Here is a 16,910-nt window from a genome sequence, read left to right on the forward strand (position 1 = left end):
TGTTCACTTGGGCTGTGTGATGTGCAGTATTGACGACAAAACTTCTGCATGAAACTGCCTCATGATATCTCTTCGGATATAGCAATTTACCCTCGGGCCAATTTCGTTGTCGTCGTCGATGCCAAGTGAAACGTCCCTGTCCCAGGAGCACGTTTTCGCTAAATCGTGATCAGATTTCCGACACTCACTTGTTACCAAAGCGATTAACATGTTTTTTTTTTCCTATGAGAGAATGTCTTGAATCGACGCAATCGATCCCTGAGTCTGAGCAGCAAAATACAGAAAAAATAGATACAAAGACCATCAACCAAACAAACAAACAGACAAAAACAAAACACACAAAAAACATTAACAATAACAATAAACAATGCTGTCTTCAGTGAAGTCTTCTTGCAGATGTACAAAGGAACGAAGACTCCGGCAGGTGATAATCAATTTGTGTAGCAATAATGAGCAAGAATGAAAGAAAAATTGAGGTTGAGAACGGATTCCGCCGGGCAGTTTATTGATCAATCGTCTCCGGATTACCAACATCTCTTTTACACAAAACCCCATTTTCAGACACGTTCACGCACTCGCACACACAAACACACACACACACACACGCACACACGCACGCACACACACACACACACGCACACACACACACACACACACACACACACACACACACACACACACAAAGTGTAATAAAACAGTCATGCATTCGTCCTTGGAACGGGAATGCCAACCACCCAGACGAACTGCAGCTCTCGTATACATGACAAGGCAACATGCTTTTAGACGAACCTCATCCTCATCTCAATGCTGTCGGGGTTCTCTAAACATATTCTCAGATTTGTATCATCTCGAAATGTTTCCTCTCGAACACGTTTCCACCTGAAGGTTTCAGCGCCCACGCCTTGTGCATGCATGGAATGATCCAGTCGCATTGCCCGAGACACTTTAACTCCTTGCGTACCACCTTAATTTCTTGTCCATAGGTATATAATATGTGTGTGAAATTTGTGCACATTAAACTTTATATTAGCACGGAAAGGGCTACAACGATTTCACCTATCACGTCCCATAAACCACATTTGTGTGTGTGTGTGTGTGTGTGTGTGTGTGTGTGTTATGGTGCTATATTTGTTTTATAAAATATAAATTATGCTGTCTATTGTTAGTTGTAAATGTTTTCATAAAGCAGAGTAACAAAAAATGTGTTTCCTTGTATCTCTTAGTTATAATCTTATGTAATTGGCTTATTGCAAGATTTTTAAAAGCTTCTCGATTTCCAAGTGTATAGCTAATCCTCAGAATGGCAACACATTTCATAAAGATTAAAATTCCTGTATCTTTCTAAAACTGGAAAATTGTGTACTGTGTACGAGTCAGTGCACCGAGTGAGAGGCCAATTCTTCGTGCTGTGTCTCTGTTCGGAAGTGGGTAATACCACGCCCTCTCCAAAAACAAAAACAAAAACAAAAAAAAAACAAGGAAGAAATCCCATAGTTTTCTTATCATGTGTGTGTTTTCCGTTATCCGATATCCGGACGAAAAATTTAAGACAATAATGCTCACCTGCACAGCTTTCCAATCAACACTGCTATCCCTCACTAAAATGGAATCAATTCGATTATGAAATAGATCATGGTACACATGGACGCAATACAATTCTTGAGTCGAATCGCGGTGACAACCGATACACTCACAAAATTCACCGACAGTAGAGATGAAATCATCGATTATATGCTGACAAGAAATGTTTATTATTCAGAGAAAAAAAAAAACAACAACAACAACCCCAAAACAAAAGTAGGACAAGCTTCAGCTAAAAAGTTTAAATAGTAACAATGGATAAAATAATAAAAACTTAGACAAGTGTGTTTGAATGATATCGAGTGTCACCGCAGTAAGCAAAAGAAATTTAGTGGAATTCAGGACGCTCGTGAAGCAGAATTTCAGATTCAGAAGACACTATACGGTACATCATAACTATGTTAGAGTCAGACAAGCTAGTTCGGAAGATATCTTCATTGGTTACTTGAATGTCAATCACGTTCAAAAGCTCTCTACATCGCTAAAACATGATCCTCAGAGAAGTGGTTTTCTGATAATAAGTTTCGTACTAATGTCCACTCAGATTATATGCATGCAATATTTCTGGTTCAACCTCGCACTAACAAACACGCACGCAGATATAAACAGAATCCCCGCCTCTCGGGGGTACGTCCGTTAATTTGATGAGTATGGGGTGACGAAAAGCACCTCTATTAACCCACTTCGACGAGGGAGTGGTGGGGGTTAAAGCGAACGAAATTGCGCGAGCGGCAGGTTTCTGGTTTCACGACGCAACACTGGGCATGTCAGATTAAATAATGATATTGATTTTGAAGTCGTTTGGTTCCGCATTCTTGTCAGAGCGCACTGTCATATCAGATTTCCGATGTTTTCTATAGCAGATATTACATGCGGGCAAACTATGAATAAAAACCTTTTATAAAGGAAAAACAAGTTCTGACAGTGGTCTGAGCAGTCCGACTTCACTAATCACATCCTCAGTAATGGCCACAGTGATGTTTCAGCGCATATTTTTCGTCACGAATGCTGTTGTATCTTCGTTAGTATTTTTTGAAATCATGTCTTTATTGGTAAATAGAATTAAAAAAACAAAGGACCTGTTGACATAAATAAGCCAGGTCTATGGTCCTATCCTCAACACATAGCAGGTAATGACACTTACAAATACTAGTGCAAACAAATCGGTGTTAGATTTAACACCCATGGTGTTAAATCTAACACCGATCAAGTGTAAATAGAGGACTACACCCGCAGGTGTAGAAAGTATGTTGTGATGGTATTGAAAAGTGTTCACCTGGCACTTCGTGGTGTTAAATTGATACTGTGGCTGGTGATATTTTTGACACTGCGCTGGTATTAATTCAACAATGACACCGCATAATGTTGATTTGATACTAGTATTGCTGGTGTTAATGCCAATGGTATAACTCCCGTCCAGCTTCAATAGGAGACCACATCAACTCGTGTTACTGTGGTGTAAAGGTGTTTACACTTTTTTTTTTCAAAAATCAAGCACTTCATCGGAAAATTCTTGATTGTGTTGTTGAAGTTCAAAATCAACAAGAAGAACAGTAACTAGGAAACAATTAAAAAAAAATCATATTTTGAAATGACACCCGGATGTGTTAATCTAACACCATAAATGAGCACCAGAAATTTAACACCTGCTCGGTGTTTCACATTTAACGCCGGACTTTTTGCAGTATAACAGTGAACAAGCAACAATAAAGCTATATTTACAAGAAATTTTTGAGGTTGACAACAATCACACAAAATCTAATTAATCACCGTTACATATCCCGATGCAGTACATTTACACGGTATTATATTTCTGATTGCTGAAGTGTTAATCTAACTGTACTGATATTTGTATTTTTCCTCGATACGTAGGCCTATATTACATAATTTTGCGTGTTTAAGTGTCAAAAACCAAAGAATCATTTCGTTATTTTGTCCAGGATGCTCCAACACATTTTCAGACTGATCAAAATGCCATTCCAATAAATCATTATATTTGTCCGGGATACTTAGTACATGCATTATAGTCCATGGGCCAGGCCAGATATTGGTACCACATGAGGTGGCAAAACCTTTTTGGTGTCATTTTGTTTGTCGGGCATATATATGCTTATCAAGCTATGATAGCATTTCCAAATGAGTAGCTTAGTCATAATAAATGAATTTTTAACCACCTTGGTCTCGTTGTTATATCCCTATATTTCTGAATCGAGACTAACCGCTATACAAAGAAGAGCACTGTCTTCTGTATATTCACAGGTGTTCTGTTGTAAACGCGGTGCGCTTAGTCTTTATTCAAGGCAGCGAAGGGAATATCCAAAGGTTATGATGTCCACAGCGCTTAGTCTTTATTCAAGACGGCGAAGGGAGTATCCAAAGCTTATAATACAGTATATATCCCTTTATCTAAAAACAACAACAACAACAACAACAACAACAAAGAAGCAATTCGTCGTGAATTTTACCGTATTTTTCAATTATTTATCATTTTCCGGTGAAAACGCTACGGTGAAAACGCTAATACCACGCCAATGTCGCTTTATTTCCATCCAACAATGAAAGATAATGCAAAAAACAATGTACCGATACACTACAATACATTATAATGAATAATATTGTAAATGAAAAGAGCGATTTTTGTTTAAAACTGATGTATTTGTTGAGAGGGTGGTAAAAAACAGTATAGATAATCCCTTTTATTGGGAACTTTAGATATGATAACAGTACATTGTTCTATATAAAGACTAAGCGCACCGTGTGACAGCTGTGGACATCATAACCCTTTCGATATTCCCTTCGCTGCCTTGAATAAAGACTAAGCGCACCGCGTTTACAACCGAACACCTGTGGATATACAGAAGACAGTGCTCTTCTTTGTATAGCGGTTAGTTTCGATTCAGAAGTATAGGGATATAAAAACAAGACCAAATTGGTTAAAAATTCATATATTATGACTAAGCTACTCATTTGGAAATGCTATCATAGCTTGATAAGCATACCTATGCCCGACAAAGAAAATGACACCAAAAAGGTTTACCACCTCAGGTGGTACCAATAACCCATTTTCGGGTCTTGGCCCATGGACTATTACCCAGTGTTTGAGTGTCAGTCCAATTTTACTAATTCATTATACTTTTCAGGATAAGTGCCAAATGTCAATACAGTGAAGCATAAAATTACGTTGATCCATTTTTCTATTTATTCATTGTTCCATATTCCACATTTTCGTACAGATTTTACATTCCATTTGATTTCGAGAAATAAGTTTAACACAAGATAATCAGTTTGAGGTGGAATCAAACAAAGACGAAGGAAATATGAATGACGGGTAATATGAGGAACCTACGAAAAGCAGAAGCTTGTAGGATGTAGGCTCCATAGTAATAATAGATATTATAAGCGTTAAATACTGTGTGTCAATGACAAAAAAAAAAATCACAAAACGAGAACACAAGATATGCAGAATGTAATAAAACTTATACGTGGTGCACAAGAGATCTAATGTTCATAAGTAAACTTAACTTACCTGTACTAGATAAAGTAACGATTTAGTCAAATAAAGTTAGTCACCCGAAGATACACAATAATCTCAAGTGAAAGAATTTAACATAGAATTTTAAGAAATTGGCTTTGAGATTTTGCTGAAGGAACTTTAGAGAATTTGATTACAGTTGATTTGGAATCTAACTCATTCGAGAACGAAGGGGCCGGTAGAAGTACTAAATTGTCTGAAGAGCTACAGAACTCTTCGAACATTCGGGACAATCCAGAGACTGCTCCTAGCTTCTGATACATTTTCTCTACCACCAAATTGTTCTTTCTCTACAAGCCGAATGGCTCCTCACTGTGTCAATCCAAGTTTTATATAGTTCTTCCTTGAATAACAAGAGGAATGGAATATATGAAATGAGAAAAATATAGCAGTCTTTAGCACGACAAAGACTTGCTCTAGCTGGCTATACAGTAAACCCTAACAGACACTTTAGCACATGAAATACAATAGACATAATTATATCCATATTATGTCCCCTAAAAAATTACAACGGTATTCTCCGCAACGATAACTTGTAAAAAGTGAATCAAACCAAATACAATTTCAGGGTATGAAACTATAACTCATTGCCAAAAATCTTACAGAAAACTACATTCGATTTGCTTCAGTGGTCAAAGAGAAATGAGGAATTTTGTGGAGCATGTCAGGAATCTCTTCCCTCCAAGTTCTGTCTATTGCGTTCACACATTAACATGCAGTTCCTAGAGCATCCAAGTGCTAACCTTGGAAGAATCAGACTCTTGACATGCTTTACAACAATCTAAATTTCTCTGTGACCACTTAATCAAATTGAATGGGATTTTCTGCAAAATAGAGCTCAGATGTTATATCTAAAGACCCTGAAGTAGCATTTAGACGGTTTAATCATATTGGGTATTATCAATGCGAAAACCCGATTGTATTTTTTGGGGGGACATACAATATATGATTATAATGCATTTAGCTGAAAATCCCACAGATTATATACTGTAGCTATACATTTTTGTATAAAGTGATTCATACTTACTTGTCTTCAAAGTTTTCACCCATACTTCAATCCTTATAAAGAAGTATATTGTGGCTTACAGCACATCAAATTCTCTTTTCAATAAAATCAAAGCGTCGTACGAGGCTTACAAAGTTGGCTTTCAGACAAATCCATCTATGCTTAATGTAAGCCGTACAATGCGTGCAGGCGTGACCAACAGCAACAATCGAGATCGTTCGGAAATATCAAAGCTTATTTCAAAGACACATGCAGTCCATTTCTTTCATACAGTCAGCAACATATGCGTACCATAATGCAAGGTTCGTAATAGAGAAAACAGCGGAAGACAATGTTGTTAATGATCGGTGCTTACTCATCGCATGGATTAGAATACACCTGTCTGGTGTTAGCATGTATTTTATTGAGAGAATCATCTCACTGGATATGTTTCTGAGAGATTGATTTTAGATTCTCGATTTTTGTTCAGTGACATGACTTCAACAAGGTTTATCATAAATTTTCCACAAGCCTTTAGACAGAGTAAAGCTTATGTGTCTAAAAATTTCATTGTTTTAATTATCATTGCCTAACAACCTTTCAAATTCAAGTTCATAGGTATGGTCTCATTGGTTTTTTTCTCACTTATCGTCGTTCTATAAGAAAAGAATGATTATTTGCATTTACTCTCTGACACATACGCATCAAATTCATCTGTGAACACTTATTCTCTTTCCTTTGAACGCATAACATAGCTACCATCATAGCATGGTGTGATGGGGGAAAAGTTTATTACTTAAAAAGTTGTCATCATGCTGTAATGATATGCACTGGCATGGTGTTTTTGCCTGAATTGTTCAATCCTGTAAAAAAAGCTTGTTTTCAGTCGAGGTGACTTTGATTGCCTTGATGAGAAATGTATATTGTGCTGAAAGTTTGTGTGTTAACAATGTCTACAATTTAACTGAAGTGATTATTCAGAGAACATAAGTAAAGATTGAAAGACGAAGCAGGCACACCCGAATTATAAATTGACAATCCACGTGTCCTTTGTCAATTAACGGGGAGGTGACAACGTAAGCCTGCTTCCTGAATAGCTTCTCATACCATATATGCATTTCATATCTATGATGACATAAAACCTGGTGGATCCAATAATCTATGATTAATCCTGAACCTGTTCCACCGTTAGTACATAATGGTCTGCCCTACACGTATATATGCAGGTAAATGGGACTGTTACAACGTGGCTGACGAGATGCGGTCTTATAAGGGCAAACGGCTCAGTGGCCTGCATACCGGACTACGGCCCCTGCTACTCCTGCATGAATTGGAGCGATGTCCCGGACGAACTCTTCTACGGGACCTTCGCACTCTCGGCCGACGAAGGTGAGTCAAGTTTTCAGATTTTTTCGATTAGTTTTATTTTGTGCGTTTGATTTTGCCATCCATACTACATAACATCTAACTTGAATAGTGTAGATTGGCACTTTTAAATGCATCTTTATACAAAAATGGAAAGAGGACAACAACAACAGCAAGATAAACGAACCTACCTATAAAGTCATAAATTGCGTGAGTTTTTAGGAACTCTAATCATGTCTAAATCACTTTTTTTCTTCACTGCCTGGATGCGTCATTCTATTAGATAGAAAGTTCCGGATATTAAAGACAGGGCCGGATAATCGAGGTCGGACTGTATTGCGTTGGTGAATGAGACACGTGCAACGCTGTTGATGTGACGTCATGACGTCTAAGTCCATCCAATGAGCTCAGGGGCCTCTGTTCACTATGATATAGAATTATACATGTTCTTGGGAGTTTCCGACAACTTTAAAGCCAGGCCAGTAGATCACGTTGAATGCTATCGACACGATCAGTGTGTGAGAAGAGGATCGACAGGCTTTCCCTACTGTGACCACTGGTGTTGAGAGAACAAGATAACGGCGTCACCTGGAGATCAGATAGCAGTCTGGATATATCTCTACACACTCCACGCTGAATGTACAAATTATGAAGCTTCCCATTGGGGAAAGAGTAAAGAAACACACACATATGAAACACACACACACGCACGCACACACACACACACACACACACGCACGCACACACACATATATATATATATATATATAATATATATATATATATATATATGTTGATAAGGTAGTCCACGTGTTGGCAAGATAAAAAGATAAGTAACAAAACTGCAACAAAGTTCATGCTGTATTCACCAAACGGTTTATTTCTTCACACAAATTTTCGAGCGTCTCGCCGCCCCTTTCTCAAGCAACATTTGAGAAAGGGCGGCGAGACGCTCGAAAATTTGTGTGAAGAAATAAACCGTTGGTGAACTACAGCATGAACTTTGTTGCAGTTTTGTTACTTATATATATATATTATATATATATATATACATACACATATATACATGATATACATGCATAATATTACTGTATATTCATATTTTCCTTTTCATGCATCTGAAATGATTTTTAGGAGACTTTGGGATGGCAGTATTCACGCTGCGGTGACTGCAATGAACTTCGGATCACTAGAGGAAATCTCAGAAAGTCGGTGGAGACTGCATAGATGTATAAACATCATAGTCATAAAGTATATGCAGTGGACTCCCGTTATAACAAAATCCTCGGGACCTGCAGTTTTCTTTCGTTATATCGTAATTTCGTTATAACCGAACAAATAAGAAACATAGAGCTGATAATGTTGTGGTCAGAATTTTTACTTCGTTGTAACCGGAATTTCGTTATATAACCGTGCTCGTTATAACGGGAGTGCATTGTGGTTTATCCTAAGTGTTGAAATGAAAAAAAAAAAATCTGCTGTATTACTCCAATTAAAGACAAGTTGTCTTTCTTGAGAGAATTTCTGTAACTATAACATCTCCTATATCTCTTAACGTTTCACCATTAATTTGGAATGTAATATTTTGCATGATACTGTACATTATTTTACCTCGACATATATCATAGTGCATGATAGTGCAGTTGCCTTATAGTCGAGGTTGTAATGGGGGCACTTCTTGCAACGCTCACCGAATGTGATGAGCCTGTGACGTGAATGTGTCGTCGAATGTTTACCCGGCGCTCCCCGCTGAGGCAAATCGTAGGTTTAAACTCTCTGCGTGCCATGTCATTTTCTTGCTCATTAGGTTTTTGTGTGAAATACATTGTGCACATGTTTTGACTCATTGGTACAGGAAGGGTTAATCAACAAACACTTCCCTCCAGGCACTCTGAGCGTCAAAACAAAAGTTACAACCAACCATCCGAAATCCGTTAGACGAACGATAGTATTTTCGAATCGTTTCAGTTTTGTGTCATAGCTGTCGATCCACTGAATGAAGAATGCTAAGTTCTGGTCGCTAAGTCAAGAGAACACCATGATGACCAACCTTTAAAGCTCAAGATAGCACCAAAGGTCTTGAGCCTTGTTTCCAGTATCTCTCCATCTGAAAATCAGGTTACAGAAATAGTTAAAGTGCTTTTTATTTCCGCTGGAAATGAAGGTTGGGAAAAAGTACAGAGAAAGTAACAAGAATAGATTCAATCTAAGAATCGAATCTGAAGCGGATCGGGATTTCAAAAAAAAAAGCGACAAAAAACAAACAAACAAAGAATTAACAACAGGCGCAGGAGATGAAGTTTGATTCTTCCTATTTTCTTTTCTCCTTTTCTGTCATTATATAAAAAAGCTCCTAATAAGAAACATATGGCGTGCTCCCACTCGAATCATGTTCTACGCTTAAGGCCTAAAGAAGGATACAATTTGGCCCTAAAAGGCCTCACGTTGTCTCCCTTACTTCTCGGTGCTGTTAGATTGAACAGCTAATGCTCAAATATAAAATGTCCATTATTTCATTAACGTGTTAACCACACACTCCGGAACCCAGAACTGCTGCCGACTGCATGAATGATTGAAGACAGTTTGCTGTACAAATGACAAAGATAATCCTGATCGGACGGACAATGAGAAGACACCAAATGACTTTCTTTCCAGACAAAAGACGTCGGTCCTGTGTCTGGGCGTAATGACCACGTCTTTGGCTGACGCGTGTTCCGACCCATTGATCTTTGACGACTCAATTTGGGCCAAAATGTGGAGGACGTGTAACAAGACGCCAATATCGCAATGTTCTTGCGATCTCTCAATTCTCCATGTCATCCTCTCTCAATTTAACATACTTGGTTTGTCTCTCCTTTCAAACGCAGGGAGTGTATAATTCTTTTCCCATTACTTGATTTGAAAACATCATATATTCTTCTGTCACACAAATAATTCTCACTTCTATGGTTTCATTCATATGGGGTTCCCGCAACACTGTAGACCATTTTAAACTTTATTTTCGATTATCCTTCGGATGTCTCTGCATAGAGAAATGAGTGCAGTCAAGATCATAATTCCTTCATTTCATAGATAAGGCTAATTCATTAATTGAATGCTATAGAATTATTTGTTACTCTTTGTCAAGGGAAAATTGTAAAGATTTGCTAAATTCGATGGTAATTATAGTGATGGCACCAATCTAAAGAAAGTACCGAAATGATAGTCCTGGGTTGTATAAAGGCGTTAATTTCCACACATTGATACTCATGGATGTTAGAATGGTAGAAATTTCATCAACATCCAACATCATGAGACTTTAAAGTGTCACTTTGTTTTCCGCAGAGCTCTATATACACTGCAGAACACATCGCTTCAGCTCACTTTAATCTTTGAATTTTATCATGAAGGATTTAGAAGGAAAAATTTGTCTATCAGTTCGCAAATTTCTCAAGATAGAAATCTCATGTTTTGAACCACAATGGTACACTTCCCCATGACGTTCCCTCCTGTAGCAAAGTCGACCAGAAAAGCATCGACACTGACGTGAAATGTTCAATTCCTGTAAGTTTGCACTGACGTAAGTGGCTGAGAGAGAGAGAGACCCACTGAAGTCCCTCCCCCCGACACACACACACACACACACACACACACACACACACACACACACACACACACACACACACACACACACAAGATAGCCAGGCTCACTGTGAAAATCAAGTAGACATCCTGCACAATTCCTTGCAATCTGTCTTTGAATCTTTAATTAATTCCAAAGGTTACAGATTACGGAAATTCTCGGCCTGGTATTTCTCTGTGACTATACTCGTAGGTTAGAGTGCTGCTCAAAAATTTAAGCTTCCTGTATCACGTATCATTAGAAGAGTTTCACTACATGTTTCTCATGTCAAAGGTTCACACCAAATAGCTAATCCGTACTAATACTGCTGGAGTAGGTGCATAATGTACAGAAGTATTTAAAGGAGCAATTCCTATCACAGAGAAGCAAGGCAGAACTACGGTATGAATGTATTGTACAGTAGTGTTACGTTCGGCTAGCATAATTATAATACACAGGTTGCGAGGTATCACTTGTCTTCAGGTCAAACTGGTGTCAACAGTGACAGCACACTTTGCGGACTTGCAGAGCTCAGTTAAGTGGGCAGCCTGCGTCCACACCAATTAGAACTTTGCATAACATCCGACTGGACAGTAAGGAATGGTGCAAAGGGGCTGGGTAAACTTTATGAAATAGTCATGAGAAGGAAAGGGATTGAATAAGGCTAGGAGTGCTTTGTGATGAAAAAGTGAGTGTGTGTATGTGTGTGTGTGTGTGTGTGTGTGTGTGTGTGATAAAAGAGACAAGGATAGGTGGTCTGAAGCTGTTCAACAATTAAACATGTTTAATTCAACATCCCAACGTAAACACTCAGTACGATATAGGGCGTGCATAATTTTCAGTTAAATTTCCCCCATGAAAATTCACGATAAAGCAATAAAGATGGAAAGTGAGTGTGAAAATGAAATCGAGGTCAGGAAATTCATGACAATCAGGAGGGAGGGGAGAAAGAGGAAAAGGAGACCAAAGACCGAGCTGCCGTACCCTCAGGCTATCTCGACGCCAGACTGGGCGTTCTTCTTACAATCCTCTGTCTTTTCACACTTCTGCCATGACACTCCCCCTCTTTCTATAGATCTCAGGAGTCACCGATGTGTCCGTAGAGAGGGTATAAGTGCTATTTAAGTCTTTAGATCGATCAAACATTGTATGTTGGGACTTCCCCGAAGCATGACAGTTTTATCCATCCAGACGAACCCGTGACAACCTTAAGACCTATGTTAGTCTGAATTGTCCTTGAAACATTGTTGACGAGCAACAACAAAAAAGTGAAAAATACGCAAAGACGTATGTAGGTGAAATTTGCGCCGTACTGTTATATCCGTGTTTAACTCTACTATATTTTTTATTATCGAATGAAAACAAAAGAAAAAAATACACATGCACGTCCACCCACACTTTACGTTTTTGCAATTATTACAAATATGTTGTGCTTATACATTGTATATAATTTTCTCTGTTTATTTGATGGAAATGAACATGAATTTGAACTTGAACTTGAACACTCACATACACATACACATACACATATACACATTTACAAACAAAATTTATGTGTATATAAATCCAAACAAAATCCTCTACTAAAAACTGCATTTCCATACACGCGTCCTATACTCTCCCGCCTGCTGATGGTTTTTTTTTACACACCTTCATAAAATTTAGTATGAAATGATTTCCAATGACAAGTTGACCATAATTTTCAGAGGTCGTCATCAAAATCAAACTTTTGTTTAAAAAGGCGGTCTCCTGCATTATGTTTGATAATAATTTGTTTGAATAATTTTTTTTTCAATTGTTCATGCAGTACTACAATAAATTACGCATACTCTACGATAGGTTATTGAGTATCTTATCCAATGTATAATTATTTTTTGGAAGTTTCTTGTAGATTTTATCTACTTTGTGAAAAATGCGAAATTAAGATGCAATAAAACAAATCAAATCACGTATCCCTATTGGAAAGAACACAGTGTGTCCACATACAGTCGGCTGTGTGTCCACATACAGTCGGCTATGTGAAAACGCTGAAATTTGATAGTGTCGAGATGATTTCACACTATTTTGTATTTTTTCACAGAGTGTTCACAAAGTAACGTTCTGTTTCACAGTGTGAATTGCTGAAATTTAACAATGACACGAGATTCGCACTGTGTTTACGTTGTGTTTCACACTGTGGGACATAGTATTCTTCCAGCAGTCACCTTAGTGATATGACGTTGAAAGTTCAGGTAATGTCGTACAAGTAAAAAAAGAAACAGTCGAAATCTTTGTGCTAGTTTACTGAAATCTTTAGTTATATCAACTCGTCTGCTCTTACTCTTCTTTGACTTAAATCTTTAGGTTGCATTGTAACGGGATATTGTTTCATGCCAAATATATTGTGATAAAAAAATCTTTGTTCCATGCATTTGGTATCCTCAGTTCCTCGCATGAAACCTCATTGTCTCCTCCCCTAAATCTTTCTTTGATGTGTGTGTATATCATGGATATACCCATGTGTGACCATCAATAAACACGTCCCAGATATCTTCATAATGTTCTAACTATACAGTCAAGTCGAATGCGAGAGCTAATACACCCGGAATGTGCCAGAATTTTTCGGGCTTGAAGAGTATATATCCCGAATATCCGAACAACAATCTTACTATAAGAATTTGAAATCTTTTCCTGAATGACGTGCGAATTTTGAAAATCCTTCATTCTGGCCGGTTTTGCTTGATTCGGGGAGACTCGCTGAATAACCGCGACAAAGACTAAAGAAAATAAGTCGGATTTGTAACTGCATGTTGACACTAGTTATCATAACAATTCTTTCTGATTTTATCATAAGTTTATCATCTCCGTCATTATCCTCTCCTTATTTTTCTTCCACTCTTTCTTCTTCTTTCTTTCCTTTATACATGTATGTATGTATCTCTTTTATATTTATGTATCTCTTTTTACATGTATGTTTATAACGCTCTCTCTCTCCGTCGCTATGTCTTTTTATATATGTTTATCTTCTCGTTGGATCCATGGCGTACTTGAGACTCTTTCTTCTTATAATTACAACATTCGAAGTCCAACACGTGGAAAGTTCCAAGATGTATATATATATATATATATATATATATATATATGCAAGAAAATGTTGTGCAAACTTTTAAACTTCCAGGTGGTGGAGACATTTTATAGGCGTAAGACAGTATAGTATTCCACTGGTCAGACGTAGTTTCTTCTTTCTCTTCCTTTATTTTGTTCAGATATTGTTTAATATAAGATATGTTATTACAATATCACTGGCAATAGCACACTATGTCATTCTGTGTTTTTGTTTGTTTAGATCCTAATGAAGGCCTACATGGCCGAAAGCTTGAGAACAAAATAAAGGAAAGAGAAAGAAGCTACGTCAGACCAGTGGAATACTATACTGTCTTATATATATATACATATATATATATATATATATATATATATATATATATATATATATATGTGTGTGTGTGATTATAAACTCTCTCTGTCTCTCGCTTCGTTCAATAATATTAGTTGCCGAGCTGGACCTTGAGGAGAATTTTTGCCGGTTCATCGGACCAGACTCGACTACACCTCAGTGCGTTATTAACCAGGTGGAACATAATACTACCTACTTCATCAGCTGTAGCATCCCTCCATGCGATGGTAAGAAGAAAAAGAAGAAGAAGAAATAACACTGCAGAGGAGTACTAATACGCCTCCATTATTCAATTCCCGGTGGTAACCTTGTCGCTAAATTCAAAACTGTATTGATTGGGATAATGCAAGTTCAAGGTTGGTCGGCTCCTTGACTGAAATCCCTGCAATCAAGTCACAAACTATGAAAAGTAGGCCTACTTTAAACAAACAAACAAACAAACAAACAAACAAACAAACAAACAAACAAACAAACAGCAACAACAAACAAATTAATTATATCAATGGATACACTCTGCTTGTAATGCACCGAAGAAGCGAACGGAAACGTACAGAATGCATCTGAGCAAACATTATAGCTCTATAGCTGTATAAGTTAAGCTGCATAAATCCCGGTGAAGAACGATCACTCTGAATTAAACACGCGACATATTAAATGTTTTCACGTTAAAATTCTGTATTTGTATTACAAATGAATTGTGATAAATTTAAACAGCTTTTATCTTCGACATTAAAAATAGGAGCGATAATGACGTTATAAATCTTTGGGAAGCCTTTAATAATAGTCTGCCCAACGAAAATTCCTACAGTGAATACGATGTGTTCCTCCACACATACCAATACACCATTCCTCACACAAATCTTTCACAGTCTTCACATGTATATACTTATATTCTTAGAATAAAACATTAACCTAAAATTAATGACGAGTGTAAATGATATCCATTATCAAGACACTTACTAGCCCAGACCTCTATGATAATCACATGCCCATTTTGTTTTATTTTCCAGCAATGTAGATGTTTAAATCTTGCCGGTTTCTATAAACTTATACGTTTCTATGTCATGTATGTTGCATTGTTTTTTTTTTTCGTTGAGCTCTTGTGTTAAAATGCCCAATTTCTTGCACTATAAATATAATGTGCATCTATTCTTAATTGTCGATTTATGTTCCAGTTCTTTTTGTTTGGTAACCAGCTTTCTCACTTCTCATTCATGTAGTTTGGAAATAAAGTGGGACGTATATATGACATACCCTATGACATATCTTATGTTAGTGGAACGCTTAGCGTGAGGGGGGGGGGAATGATACAACTGTATATCACAATAAATCAAGGAAATTGATTGATATTTGATAATTTTGTCACATTTCTTTCCGATGACGAATCATTCATACTTAATATACATTTAAAATACAATCAAATTGTTATTTTTATATGAAACTGGAGAAAAGAGTAAGGTAAAGTAGAATAAGTCCATGTGTTTCATGGCATGACTGGCAACCCTGTCGCTGAGAAATCACTCTATTTTTCGAGGGGCTAGCGATTCTGTTTACCTAGTTTCTTTGACGTACTAATGGTTTTTAGACGCGATATAATTAGATGAATATACAACCGCAGCTCTAAAATTGGTGAATAACGGCCCAAATACTCTCTTGATTTGTACGGGAATAGAAAGTAAAATGGTATTGACTTGAAGGGTTACTTAAAACCCATGTAGGTCACGTGACACCGAAACGAGGCACCCAATTTTCGCAAGCATGGGTGTCTAGAAATGTCCTCATCGCTTCTAGCAACGAATTTCGGAAAGGAGATCGTGATCTCCCATGACCCTATTTCAATCTTTGTTCTTGATTCATTTTGTAAGGTGATGGACAGGGCTAATGGGTAATAAGGTTGGCCTGAAATAGACTTACTTTGTAGTTAATAGATTCTTTGCCAATTCTTGTAGTAAAGTCAACACCATTGGGATATTTTCCTATATCAGGCTCTTTGAAGTACGATATGAACAGAAAGAGAAAAGACTATCAATAGCCTTTCTAACTTATAGTGTCAGATAACGAGCATGATAACATGAAGTTACATTGTATTGCGATACTCGGGTGGCTTGAAATTTCTTAAAGCACTATTGATGTGACAGTAGAGAACAATAAACCTCATTTTTTCCATTTCTTGTTAATATTGTTGAAGGCAAGATAGTTTCAGAACCAACGTTGAGGTAAATTGTTTTTGATGACAAATGGCCCTTCACCTTCCTTTCAAAAAAAGAAGAAATCGCACTATTCTATTACGTACAGGTGTGTATTGATATCTCTCTATAAACTCCGACTATGAGATTTCAATTCAAATTCTACAGTAAATTTGTTTGTCAACGAATTAGTTTCAGAATAAAATGTGTACGGTATGCGTTGC

At 37.3% G+C, this 16,910-nt stretch overlaps 1 pseudogene; it reads left to right on the top strand.

Moving 5' to 3' along the window:
- The window catches only part of LOC139738799 (uncharacterized), a 126,687-nt pseudogene that overhangs the window by 41,040 nt on the left and 68,737 nt on the right, over positions 1–16,910 (top strand).

This window comes from Diadema antillarum, unplaced genomic scaffold (genome assembly GCF_040938485.1).
Source record: "Diadema antillarum isolate AM-2024a unplaced genomic scaffold, OU_Dant_1.0 seq00000768_RagTag, whole genome shotgun sequence".
Classification (NCBI taxonomy): Eukaryota; Metazoa; Echinodermata; class Echinoidea; order Diadematoida; family Diadematidae; genus Diadema; species Diadema antillarum.